The sequence below is a fragment of the Gekko japonicus genome, unplaced genomic scaffold (genome assembly GCF_001447785.1).
Source record: "Gekko japonicus isolate JY-2015 unplaced genomic scaffold, Gekko_japonicus_V1.1 scaffold2674, whole genome shotgun sequence".
In the NCBI taxonomy this organism is placed as follows: Eukaryota; Metazoa; Chordata; class Lepidosauria; order Squamata; family Gekkonidae; genus Gekko; species Gekko japonicus.
Window position 1 is genome coordinate 83,691 of NW_015164739.1, and position 13,402 is coordinate 97,092.

Here is a 13,402-nt window from a genome sequence, read left to right on the forward strand (position 1 = left end):
GCCTATCCCAGGAGGGCCTTGGGGACTCTACATTGTTTGGGGGATTGTCTACATTGGTTGACAATATAGCTGAACAGGGAATAGTGTGTGTGTGTGTGATAAAAAAACCAAACCACTATTGCTTAAAGGAATTCTTAAAACAAAGACGTCATTAAATCCCAGTAATCGAGTCTGAGCATTCAGAATCAAAGACAGATAAAGTTACAGTATTTATCTTTGTGCATATACCTCCAGGCACATTCAGAATGAATTCAAAACTCTGGTTCAAAGCACAAGGACTGAGCAATCTATGTTTTCAAGTCCAGGAGAAAATACACAAACTTTCCCCTTAAGGATGGATTTCAGGTACAAAGACTAGAAGAAAGTCACATCACAGAAAATACAGCAGTTCTTTATTTCTTATACCCAGTAAGGGCACATACACCAAATATATCTAGATAATTTTAACCTGTAACTGTATTTAGAATCACTATAAGAACAAGCATCCTCCATTGCCATAAATTTATTTATTTACTTCAGTTAAATCCTGCCTTTCTTCTTAGGGACGCAGGGCTCCAGGTGGGACCTGGGGATCCCCCAGAATTATAGCTCATCTCCAGACTACAGAGATCAGTTTCCCTGGATAAAATGGATGCTTTGGAGGGTGGAGTCTACAGCACTGCAGCCCACTGTGGTCCCTGTCTTCTCCAGGCTTTTCCTCCAAATATCTGGGAGTTTCCCAACCTGGATCTGTCAACCTTACCTTCCCCATCCCCCACTGGTGGCCGGCGGGGAGATGGCAACTCTGCTTCCTAGACCCAGAACAGCTTAATCCTTCTCTGCTCCTCTGTTTTATCCTCACAACAATCCTTTCCGAGGTCAGCCAGCAAACTTCTGTGGCAGAGTAGGGATTCAAATCTGGGTGGCCAACTCTTAATCCAACACTACACCACACTGGCACTGCTGGGAGGCTGAAGGGTCCGTTGTCTTCCACTAGAAAAGTGATAATGTTTGAGGCTGCCTCTTGTGCAGCACAGTCCTTTGGACATTTACCTGAGAAGACTGCCATTTACTTCTGTTGCACACAGTGGGTTTTTCATCTTTGTGCATTAAATAACCTTTTCCTTGGGCTGGTAACAATAATGGATAGGCAGACATGGCACAGTCAAATCATCCCTAGTGCTGTCATTTTGCATCTCTTTAGTGCTGAATCTTTACACATTTTTGGAACACTGCTTTTCACTTACAGTGTTGCCATGGTGATCTGTAGAAGGCACACCACCCTCGAATAGTGCAGACGTTGCATTTTACACCTATCCATGTGCCTAGATCCTCACTTCTTAGATTATAAGGATTATCACTTTACATCTTCACAGCATCGAGGCCCACTTCTGCTTTAAAGCTACTTCTGCACTTTAAAAAGTGTACGTCAAGTATACCAGTGTAGTGTAAAGGTTAGAGTGTTAGACTAGGAGGGTCTAAGAGACCCAAGTTCAAATCCCTTGGGTTACTGTGAGGATAAAATGGAAGAGAAGAGAATGACTGTGGGTGTGTTCAGACACGCCATTTGATCTGGTGTCGTCATGCTTCAGAAACAGATTTTGGAGATCCGGTTCCACGAGATAGGTTGTGTGCGGGGAGACCTCCTCGCACAACAATTATAGCCTTTTTAAGGTGAATTTCCAGCACCTCAAGTGTTCTCACGAAGAGAGAATGAAGGCAGGGAGATTGGGACTTGCTCAAGTTTTGGAACCCATAGCAATCTCTGAAGCAGGGGGCTATAAGAGGCTCGACGCCCAGACCGCCAAGCAAAAGAGGAGCCTATGAAGAACCAACAGAGTCAAAACACGACAAAAGAAAGAAAGAACACCAAGAAGCTACCGAAACTAAGTGATAAAATATATTAAAATATATGGAGCATTGCTACTGCATTAATCTATAAACTATAAAAGGGAGGGGGAAGGGGCCAGTTAATAAGTAGGTTACACAGCAGAAAGAAGGGAGAGAGGCAGAAACCGGCTACTAGCCAAGTTAAAATGCTGTTTTAGAGGAAGGAGGGTTAGAAAGAAGCAGAGACTCAGAACTTTATTGCTACTAATTAATTGTCTTTATATCTTATCTCTTTCCGAGTCAGATGGTCTGAGGAGAAGTGTCACTTTAAAATCCCTGGTATCCATTTTGGCTGACGGTGACGAGGTGAAAAGCGGGAGACGGACCTCTGGAGCAGCTAAGATGTGGTTGAAAGGAGCGGCAACATGAAATCCAGGAGCAGGGGGAGGAGAAAGGAGAGAACCAAGTGACACGGCAACGCGCTGGTGCAATGGGAGGAGAAACAGCAAGTCTAAACAAAGAGGAACGAGGAGGAGAAGAGATGCGATGTGGCGTGACAGAAGGAAAGGACCCCTTGGTGAATTAAAGAGGCAGCAACCCGGAAGAGATACATAAAGACACGAGAGGCACGAGAGACAATAAGCTTGAGCTAAAGAAACAGATTTAAAAGCAAAGAGGAGGAAGGGGAGGAGTTGAGAGAAAGAAGAGAGAGATTGGAGACTGAGACCTGGGAAAGATAGTGAAGCAAACATATTGATAGATACAGATAGAAAGGAAATAAATAAATAAAAATAAAAAAGAATTGAAGAGAACCAGGAAATAAGAATCTTAAGGTGAGATAGCTGATAAATTACAAAATATAACTTAAAAATAAATAAATATATATATACACACAAACAAAGAAAAAATACATGGCAACTGGAGGGAGTGGCAGTAGTACCAGGAAAGTATCCATACCATCACCTGGCCAAGTGCAACTGAAAATTAACACAATGAGTACCACGCAGCTATCACTCAAGGAATTAAAAGCCATGATTCAAGACTGTGTTTCACAAGCAATGAAAAAAGAAATTGACCCCATCCATGATAAAATAGATTCATTAACAGAACATATTAAAACAGAAACTGAAGAAATAAAAAGAACAAATAAGTGAGAACAGTCAGGAAATTATAAAAACTACAAATAAAAACTACAAAACAGAAAAAAAACAATCTGGAATATGAAGTATAGGAATTAAAGATAAAAAATGAGAAAATAGAGGAAACTCTGATAAATATAGAGATGGATAAGGTCGCACTGATCCTTAGATGCCAAAATATTCCGGAAAGCATAGATAAAGACTTGAAGGAGACACTGGTGGAGAACCTTTCAAAACAAACTGACATAGGAACGAAAGAGGAAATAACCAAGGAAATAGAAGTGATTTATCACAAAAATTCACCATATGCACGAAAAAACAAAAAGCCTAGAGAGACCCATATAAAATTTTATAAAAGAGAGATGAAGGAAAAAATACTTAAAGCTGCCAGCGAGAGGAAAATAACGATAAATGACATTGAGATTAACTTTTTAAAAGAAATACCTTGCCGTGTTAGGGAGAGAAGGAGAGAATATGGACTACTGACAAACCTATTGAGAAAAAATGCGATCGTTTACCGCTGGTTGATACCAGAAGGTGTTTTGTTTACATATGGAAGCAGGAGACAGCGAATACTCCACATTTCAAATAGAAAATTTTCTGGAACAATACGGAGAGGAACTAGGATGGCAAAAAGATGAAGAAGAAGACGAAGAAGAGGAAGAGGAAGAAGAAAGGTCAGATACTGGAGTGGGAGAAGATAAATTAGAACGTGAACAGGAGAAAGGGACTGGAAAACCAGGAAAAAAGGAGAAAAGAGGAACACAGATCAATCCATCACAAATACAGACAAGGTATCAGTACAGGAATAAAATATGCAACCCCAAAAAATAAATAAGATATGTCAAGAACTAAAAGTTTTAAAATTTTATCAATAAATGTTAATGGACTGAATAGTCCCCAAAAACGGTGAAGAATATTCCACCAAATTCGCAAAATACAACCTGAAATTACATGCCTACAAGAAACATATATTAAAAAAAATGATAGCAAATACTTAATTTGCAAAAAAAAAATAGGTAAGGAGCAGTGTTCTTTCTAAGCTTAGTGTGAGCTAGCTCACAGTTTTTTAGCCTCCAGCTCACACATTTTTGTCTCTGCTCAGGAGAGGTGGCTCCAGAGTAAACTAATTGATGCAGTCGCCAAATGGCTCGCTCACCACTTTAATGCCAGTCGCTCACAAAGTAGAAGTTTTGCTCACAAGACTCCACAACTTAGAGGGAACGTTGGTAAGGAGTTCACAGCGACTGGCAAAAAGAACAAAATTGGGGTGGTCATTTATGTGAAAGAGTCGCTCTCGCCTGAACTAGTGTATGCAGATGAGGAGGGTAGGATTGTAGCAGTTAGAATAAGAAGACAAGACAAAGAGAGCACCATTATAAATATATATGCTCCAAATCAAAAACAAGAATCTTTTTATAAAACACTATATGATGTGATAAACAATATAGAGGGTCAAAATATATGTATCTTGGGATACAATGCAGTCTATGATGCAAAAATGGATAGAAAATCGCAACAAAAGAAAAAGAAAAAGGGCCAAGTGTTGCCAAAACCATTTATAGATATGGCAGAGGAATACAACTTAATGGATGCATGGAGAACCCCATGGACCAGCTCCCGCCAGGCCGTCCTGTCTTCCGCTGTCCTCTGAAGTTGGCTCAATTTCATGTTCGTTGCATCGATGACACTGTCTAACCATCTCATCCTTTGCCATCCCCGTCTTCTTTGACCTTCAATCTTTCCCAGCATCAGGGTCTTCTCCAGTGAGTGCTCCCTTCTCATTTGGTGGCCAAAGTATTTGAGCTTCAGTTTCATTATCTGGCCTTCCAGGGAACAGTCAGGGTTGATTTCTTTTAGGATTGACTGATTTGATCTTCTTGCAGTCCAAGGGACTCATAAACTTACAAAAAATTGATCTAAAGAAGGGAAAGACAAATTAAAGTTATTTCAACATGAAATGAATCTGTTATTAACACAGGAGATAGCAAAAAATATAGAATACACGAAACAATATTTTTTTGAAAATGCAAATAAGCCATCAAGATGGCTAGCATATAGATTTAGAAAAGAAAGAGAGAAGCGTACTATATTAGCTCTAAGAGATGATAAATGAAAATTAAAATATGGTTTACAAGAATTAAAAGAAATAGTGGAAAAATATTATAAATATATAAACTGGATATTCAAAATAAAGAACAAATAAGAGTATATAAACGAGAAAGAAAGAATGGGAAATTTGATTAAAAAACACAGGGACATGTGTGAAACAGTGGAGGCAATTAAAAAACAGAAGAAAAAAAAGGCCACAGGTCTAGATGGAATACCTGCAGAATTATACCAAATTTTTGAAGAACAGATTAGCCAACCACTTAAAGAAGTAATTCAAATAGGAATAACAGGAAAGCTACCGAGCTCATGGTAGCCAATTGCCTTTTGATTGTGTGATATAATTTGCCATAAGAATGAAATAAAAAGAACCACTAAAGTGAGCAACATCTAAAGATTAGTAGGTTTATATGCCGTCTCTTCTGGATGTACTGTGAATAGTGAGGAAAGTCTGGGATGTTATATTTTAGTGTGGAAGCCCATCTGGTCGTTCAGCATTTAAACAGGAAGATCTATGCAGGAGTGGTAGCATTTCTCTTAAGCTAAACATAATTCTGCAGTGGGCCAGGACTTTATTTCAGAAATGTTACATTCAAAAGTTCAAGTAATTCTCGGATTACCAACCTCCAGGCAGGGCCTGGAGATCTCCTGGAATCACAGCTAATCTCCAGACTACAGAGATCAGTTCCCCTGTAGAAAATGGTTGCTTTGGAGGGTGGACTGTATGACATTATAACTTTGCTGCTGAGGTGGTTCTCCTTCAACCCCCCCCCCCGGGCTTCATCCCCAAATCTCCAGGAATTTCCCATCCTGGAGTTGGCAACCCTAAGTAATTCACATATGACAGCTTAAAATGTTCAGTGAAATTAGATGTTCTAAAATGTTTAAATATATGGGAAACGGACCACTTCGCACTGAGCTGTGTCTAAATTGATCACTGTATTAAACAATTGTGCAATTATGAATCTGCACATCAATTTTGTACTGGTGAATCATACTGGCTAACAGATTATGACCCAGGAGACTTAGGCCAGCCAGTCTCTCTTAGCCTCCACTCCCTATCTGCAATAGAGGGATAGTAAGACTGACCTACTTTACAGGACTGTTGTAAGAGTAGCAGCAAAGTATGTGAAGTGCTTTGAACAGTGAAAGTGCTATATAAAAGCTAAGTATGATTATTATGATTGATTGCTAAATAAATAAATATAGTCTCTACTAGCACATCATGCAGAAGTGATGCCAGAGAGAAACAGGTTTTGTGTTCCATCAAACAAACTTGACAAAAGCCCCTCTGTGGGACAGCACCGGAAGGGACTCATTTCAGTGCAGAAGTCAAACACGTATACTTTGCATAATCAATAAGTAAATTTAAAAAGGTGCTTAGATCTGATGCTTGTTCTGTATGTAGTGCTGAATATCACCCATATGTGTGTCAATTGCATTTGATCTTTTTCAACAGTGACAACAGTCAAATCTGGCTATAAAATCTAGCAATATTCGTTTTTCAGAATCTTTTGTTCACATTTCTTGGTCTGCGATGAGAAGATAGCATTTGTAGGAGTTTGTCCAAATGCCCTTTATTCATTACAGCAATTCCTGTTACACCAGCTGTCTGTCTCCCCAAGAGCTTCCTGTAGCTTGTTGATCAGGGCCCTGCGTTTGGCAAGATATCAACCTGTTGCAGTAGCAACCATGTCCGCAAAGTCCTCCCCCCCCCCCGAGACATTTAGTTCCTTCCATCTGTTAGCTGGCTCCCAACTAGAAGATTTGGATATAATGGCCTTTCCCCAAAGTGTTCGTTTATGGGAATTATTTCTGCAGAGTTCAAGCTGTCCTTACATGTGTTCCAGGGACAGGACATGTAAGAGATTACATGTTTCAAGGCTGTTAACTTGACTAATTACTTATTAATGAAAGCATTTTTTTATCATGCATTTGCATATGAAACATTTGACAATCAAGAGGAATGGGACAGTGACCAAACACTCAGAATCATTTTGTGGGCATCAGTGATAAAGAATACACCAAGATTTCAATGGAGTCAAAATGTTATTCTCCATGGAGAGACAGGTTTGCATATTTAATGGACCACTCTACTTACTGGTAAGTTTGTCTTCTGATCATTAAAGTTATAGCCATCAATAAAACAATTTTCTCTCTGAAAAAGGCAGGGTAGTAATATTATTCTCAGTGTATAGCTGGGAAACCATTTAATAAATCCCCACTCTTGCACAGTGGGGATTTGGGGCTTCTAACTCACCATGGCTGTCAAATGTCTTGTCTAACATGAATTCCCCACACTTTTACAGGTGTCAGTTTTCTTGAAACAATGTATGTCTTTTTTCATTAGATTTGATTTTGATATAACACTGTTCATCCTATACTTTCACTAATAGATCCTATTTGGCCAGTTCATCTTCGCACACCATTCTATTGCTTTTTAAAAAATTATTCGATCTTGCTTAATCTGAACCTCTTAAGAAACTCTGACGTCTCTCCTCATCCACATCTGTGTAACAAACAGCCACATCCATTCCAGGGCCTTTGACAGAGAGACTCACATCTGAATGATTTATAACAGGTCTATTTCTGCTACAACTCCCCTTTCCCCATTTGTAGTTGTGGTTATAAAGGCACATGCAAAATGACTGTGCACATTGTACATCTGATGAAGTGAGGTTTGACTCATGAAAGTTGATGCTGAAACAATTTTGTTAATCTTCAAGGTACCACAAGACTCTTGTTCATCAGATAATAAGAGAGTTTTGTCAAACCAATTAAGAAAAAGCTTTGCCTTGGAGTTATGTGCAGTCCCCAGAAGGGTATATCTAACTCTGCATTCAGGTATTATGAAACTACTTGAAACAACCATCCCCCTATCCCATCCTGTCTTCTTCTGGATCCTGAAGCAAGCAATCTTCACTATGTTCTCCTTGCATCTCTGGATCAAAGAGGTCTGCAATGGGTCTCCGTTCTAAAGCCACATCCATATTAATCTGTTGCAGAAAAAGCCCCATGGTGTCTTAAAGACCACCACAATTTATTCCAATTTAAGTTTATATGAGCCAGATGCGATTGCATCATCTGAGGAAGCTCACAAAAACTTTGCTGGAATAAATTGTCTTCTTCAGGTGCCCCTAGACCTCCACCATGATATGGTCACTGAACGTAAATGCAACATAAGCTTTATTTCATCTGTAGTGAATGATAGGCCACCTCTGTGGGATCACTCTTTACCAAGAGGAGGAAACTGGAGGATACTGTCATCAATAATCTAAGCTTTTATTTGTAAGAGGAAATGGCAGCAACTGTGCACAAATTACATTCAGAGTTTTTTAGATCAATCTGTTGCCAAGTTGCCCTCAGCTACTGCTTCAGATCTAAATTCAGGGGCATTCTGACTATGAAATACAACACTATCCAATACCTGTTGTTAGGCAAGAGTGTAACCATCAAGCTTATTAAACATGAATGAACTAATCAGACAAATTCAATGGCTGTGCATGAACATCTCATTAATGTTTCACTAAGGAGCACTGAGAGAGATAAAGTAGGTTACATTAGATTTAGGAATAATGGATGTGCTTCAGTTCAGAAGCACTGGCTTGGAGACAACATCAGAAACACCATCATTTACATTTGGCTGCTGCCTGTACACCTCTACAGTGCAATCCAGTTGAAACCCACTGAAATCAATAGTGTGAGGTTTATGCTGTTCTTTAAGTTGTTTTATGGTGTCTTCAATATCCCTTGGCTTGTTTGAATGGCATGTTGTTGTTATAGTGATAATTTATTATTTTAATTGTAAGCTGCTTCAAGCAGGACTCTGAAGAGGTGGAATAGAAATATCTGAAATAAATACATCTCCTAAATAAATGGGCTTAGATGGAAGTAATTTTGCATACGATTACACTGTAAATCTTGTAATATAACTTTCTCAGACAGTTCAAATGCATTATAACTAGCGTTTTTACATATAATACTATAGTAGTAATCTTCAGGACTCACAATTGTTCAACCCAGAATCCTGATTTCCAATGCTAGCATGCTACCCCAGAACAGAAGAATGGCAATCAAGATGAGTCCTGTTTTTAAAACATGCATATCAACACTCTAAGAGATGGGCTGCAAACTTTTACATTTAAAGGGATAACTATGTCAAAATTCAGAACAAGAGTCAGTACAAGTAAGCCTATTTAGACTACTATATAACTACTGACATGTTGACAATCAATGTGGTAATGGAAAGTTCGATTTATGGCAATCCTGTAGAGTTTTCAAGGCAAGAGACATTCAAAGGAAGTTTGCCTGCCTCCACATCACAACCCTGGTATTCCTTGGAGGTCTCCCATCAATTTACTAGCCAGGGCCAACCCTGCTTAGCTTTTGAGATCTGATGAAATCGGGCAAGCCTGAGCTATCCAGGTCAGGGATAATTGATGTACAATTCCTAGATATTTAGATTAACTAATTGTTGGAATTGCTTTTATTTAAATTGATCAATTGTTGAATTGTTGTTATTTTGATTTACGACTATTGTACATTGCTCTGAGCTCTGAATATTCAGGGATGGAGTGATCCACAATTCAGAATTATAGATAGACAGACAGATAGATTTTGTTTTAATGAATGTTTTACTGAAAGTTCTGTTGACCATATAATAAAGCTATCTATAAAGTTTTTGCAGCCCAAACACTGGTTCTTGCAAATCTTTTATTAGGAAATGGCACACATGAGATCTCATAAATATACAGACGAGCAGCATTCACACTTATTTTAGTGTGCTGGCATAAATCTCTGTGTTGTTCAAACCTGGATTACTGACAAATATTCATATCTATCATTTCTTTTTTTGTAATACTTCTCCATGAAGCTCGTTAGTTCCACAACTTTTTTTTTGCCAGCCATTCCCTCCACATATTGCATACTCTGGCTTCCCACCTACCTTTCAAATACAGCTTAATTTAGAGATTTTTCTTTTTAAAAATAGCCATATTTGGTTCTGTACTACTACTGAGCTATAATCAGCTGTAGAGCAACAAGTTGTAGATCACTGCTCTAACTAGTCCTAACACATCAGGGATGAGGAGACGTGTCAAAGTAAGAGTGGAGAGCTTTCTTGGGTGAGTTAATCTCCAGCACTGCATGCAGATCTCATCAAAATGGGCTTTGTGGAAAAGAACAGTAGCTACAAATGCACATATTTTTCATCATGCACTGCAGCGTGTGTGCAATCATGATGGAACTGACTATTTTCAGCCAACTCTAAGAAGCTCTTCTCCACAGTTTCACTCAGTCAGGCATCCACCTTTCCCCCTCTCAACTCCTCAGCTGCCAACTCCCAACTACTGTTCTTAACTGCTGTTTTCTGTCTCTCCAACACTGTGTCAGCTCTCAGTGGCCACTCCTAGGGAGAGGCAGAAACTACCCTGTCTGTCACACCACCTTTCTCTCCAATGGGAACCAAATCCAGATTACCTTGTCCTCCTCTCCTCATTTTACCTCACAACAACCCTATGAGGTAAATGAGGCTGAGCATGTATGACAGGCCCAAGGTCACCCAGGGGGTTCCATGGCAAAGTGGTAATTTGAACCTGAGTCTCACAGATCCTAGTCCAACATACTAACCACTACATTTTACGTATTTATTTATTTATTAAATTTCTATCCCGCCCTCCCCACAGGGTGAGCTCAGATTCAGCGGCATCATGTGCCGGGTCATATAAAACATATAAATACATAAAAATGAGATAAAATAGTCACATATTATACAGTAAAAGAGCTCACGATGATGGTCAGTCCTTTAGTCAGTTAGAGATGGCAGGCTATAAGATGTAAGGCTAAGTCCTGATTCAGCGGTATCTAGTCTCACACGATGCTGTATCTCGATCTCCAAAAAGGGCCGGCCTATTACCACGATATTAATAGTGATAATAGTTGGTGGTAGTCGTTGGTAGCAGTGGGTGGCTCCTAATTGAAAGCCTGGTGGAAGAGCTCCGTCTTGCAGGCTCTGTGGAACTGTACAAGGTCCCGCAGGGCCCTGATCTCGTCCGGGAGCTCTTTCCACCAGGTAGGAGCCGCCACTGAAAAGGCCCTGGCCCTGGTGGGGGCGAGCCTGGCCTCCTTGGGGCCTGAAATCATTAGACAATGTTGCAACCCTGACCGTAGTGCACTCTGGGATATAAGTGAGGAAAGGCGGTCCCTCAGGTATGCCAGACCCTGGCCATATAGGGCTTTAAAGGTCAGTACCAGCACCTTGAAGCGAATTTGGTACGCTATTGGCAGCCAGTGCAGTGCTTTTAGCACAGGCCGGATGTGTTCCCATCTAGGAAGACCCATCAGAAGCCTGGTTGCGATATTCTGCACTAACTGCAGCTTCCAGATTAGCGACAAGGGCAGCCCCATGTAGAGAGCGTTACAGTAGTCTAATCTCGAGGTGACCATCGCATGGATCACTGTAGCCAGGTCGTTGCAGTTGAGGAAGGGAACCAACTGCCTGATCAGCCGAAGATGGTAAAAGGTTGACTTGGCAGTGGCTGCCACCTGGGCCTCCATAGTTAAGGAGGGATCCAGGAGCACTCCCAAGCTCCTCGCCTCCAGCGCTGGCACCAATGGAGCCCCGTTGAAGGTCGGGAGTGGGATCTCCATCCCCAGGCCACCCCTCCTCAGGCACAGGACCTCCATCTTCGCTGGGTTCAACTTCAGCTGGCTCAGTCTAAGCCAACCAGCCACGTCTTGCAATGTCTGGTCCAGGTCTTCCGGGCTGGAGTCCGACTGGCCGCCCAACATCAGATAGAGCTGGGTGTCATCAGCGTACTGGTGACACCCCAGCCCATGCCTCCGGGCAATCTGGGCAAGGGGGCGCATGTAGATGTTAAACAACATCGGGGAAAGCACCACCCCCTGAGGCACACTCAAGTGAGTGTCTCCTAGACTGCTGTTCCCCTAGCACCACCCTTTGTCCCCGACCCTAGAGAAAAGAAGCAAGCCATTGCTGACTTAATTTACTTTGTATTTATGTGCTTTGTTTTTACCATTTCATTTTATGCTGACACCTGCTTTGGTTTAAAAAATCTGGGAGGGGAGAGGAACATATAATAAATATGCTGGTTTGTCATTTTCTCTATTGTTTCCGTCCCAATTAGGGATGGGCACAAAGTGGGAAAATGGAGGTTTGTCCTGGTTCACGGTTTGTGAGGTCACACGAACCATGAATCTTCACAGCCCTCCCCATTTAATGAACCAAAGCTAGGAGAATGGAAGGGGGGGGGAATCTTCCCTCCCTCCTTTCTGCTGGTGCCGGCTCCTGAGGCCAAAAAAAGGGGGGAATCTTGTAAAAGCCATTTAAAGGGAACGTTCCCTTTAAATAGCTTTTGCAAGCAAACACCATGCGAGATTGAAGTCCAAGAGACGAATTGGACATTCAAAGACTTGGTATTACCTTTTCTACTGCTTGGGGTTAGAATATCCAGCCTTTCCCTCTGCCATTATCCATTCCATAGGGAATAGAAAATGAAGCTGAAGCCATACAAAAACGAGTCACTTAACATTAATGCACACTCACAGATTTCCATTAACATGTCTTCAGTAAATAAACAGCAATTCAGAGTAATTTCCTTCTGCAGCTGTGGCCCATTAGCAACACTTTAGAGAAGACTAAATTCCAATGACTGCCAGTAGAGAGACAAACGTGTACAAAGAAATACCATTCTCTCTTCAGCACTACAGGCATCCAGAGTGGAATAATGGACCAAAAATAAGGCCAGCTTATTTAATATGTAATGAAGTTTCTTACCATGTAAAAGACAAGTATAAAATATTGAGTAATCCTGCTAGAAGATTTTACCAGCCAAATTCTCAATGGACAGACTAAATAATATTCTATAGTGACATATAGAGGTGAGGCGCAATTTCATACTGCAGTTGTGCAAACAAGGATGGAATGGCAACTTCCTACAACACACATTTTGCCTGTTACTGTTCTATCAGCCTTTACAAGGAGAGGAAGTCCCCGTGGTATACTTACAGCAGGGCTATTTTTGGGCAGGAAAACACAGGAACGGAGTTCCGGCTGGCTTCAGAGTTGGCCACGTCCACTACAGCCAAAACCTCTGCGTGGAGGGAAGGCGTGGAGAGCGACCCCCCGGCGACTCCAAGGTGGGCGGGCTGCAGGGTGCCCGGGCAAGCCAAGGGAAGGCATGGAGGTGTGGCCTAATATGCTAATGAGCTGTGCTGTCAGGGGTGTGGACCAATATGCTAACAAGTTTCAGCTCTTAGGTGTGGCCTATTATGCTAATGAGTTCCTGCTGGGGTTTTTCTAAAAAAAAAAAAAAAAAAAGACCGCC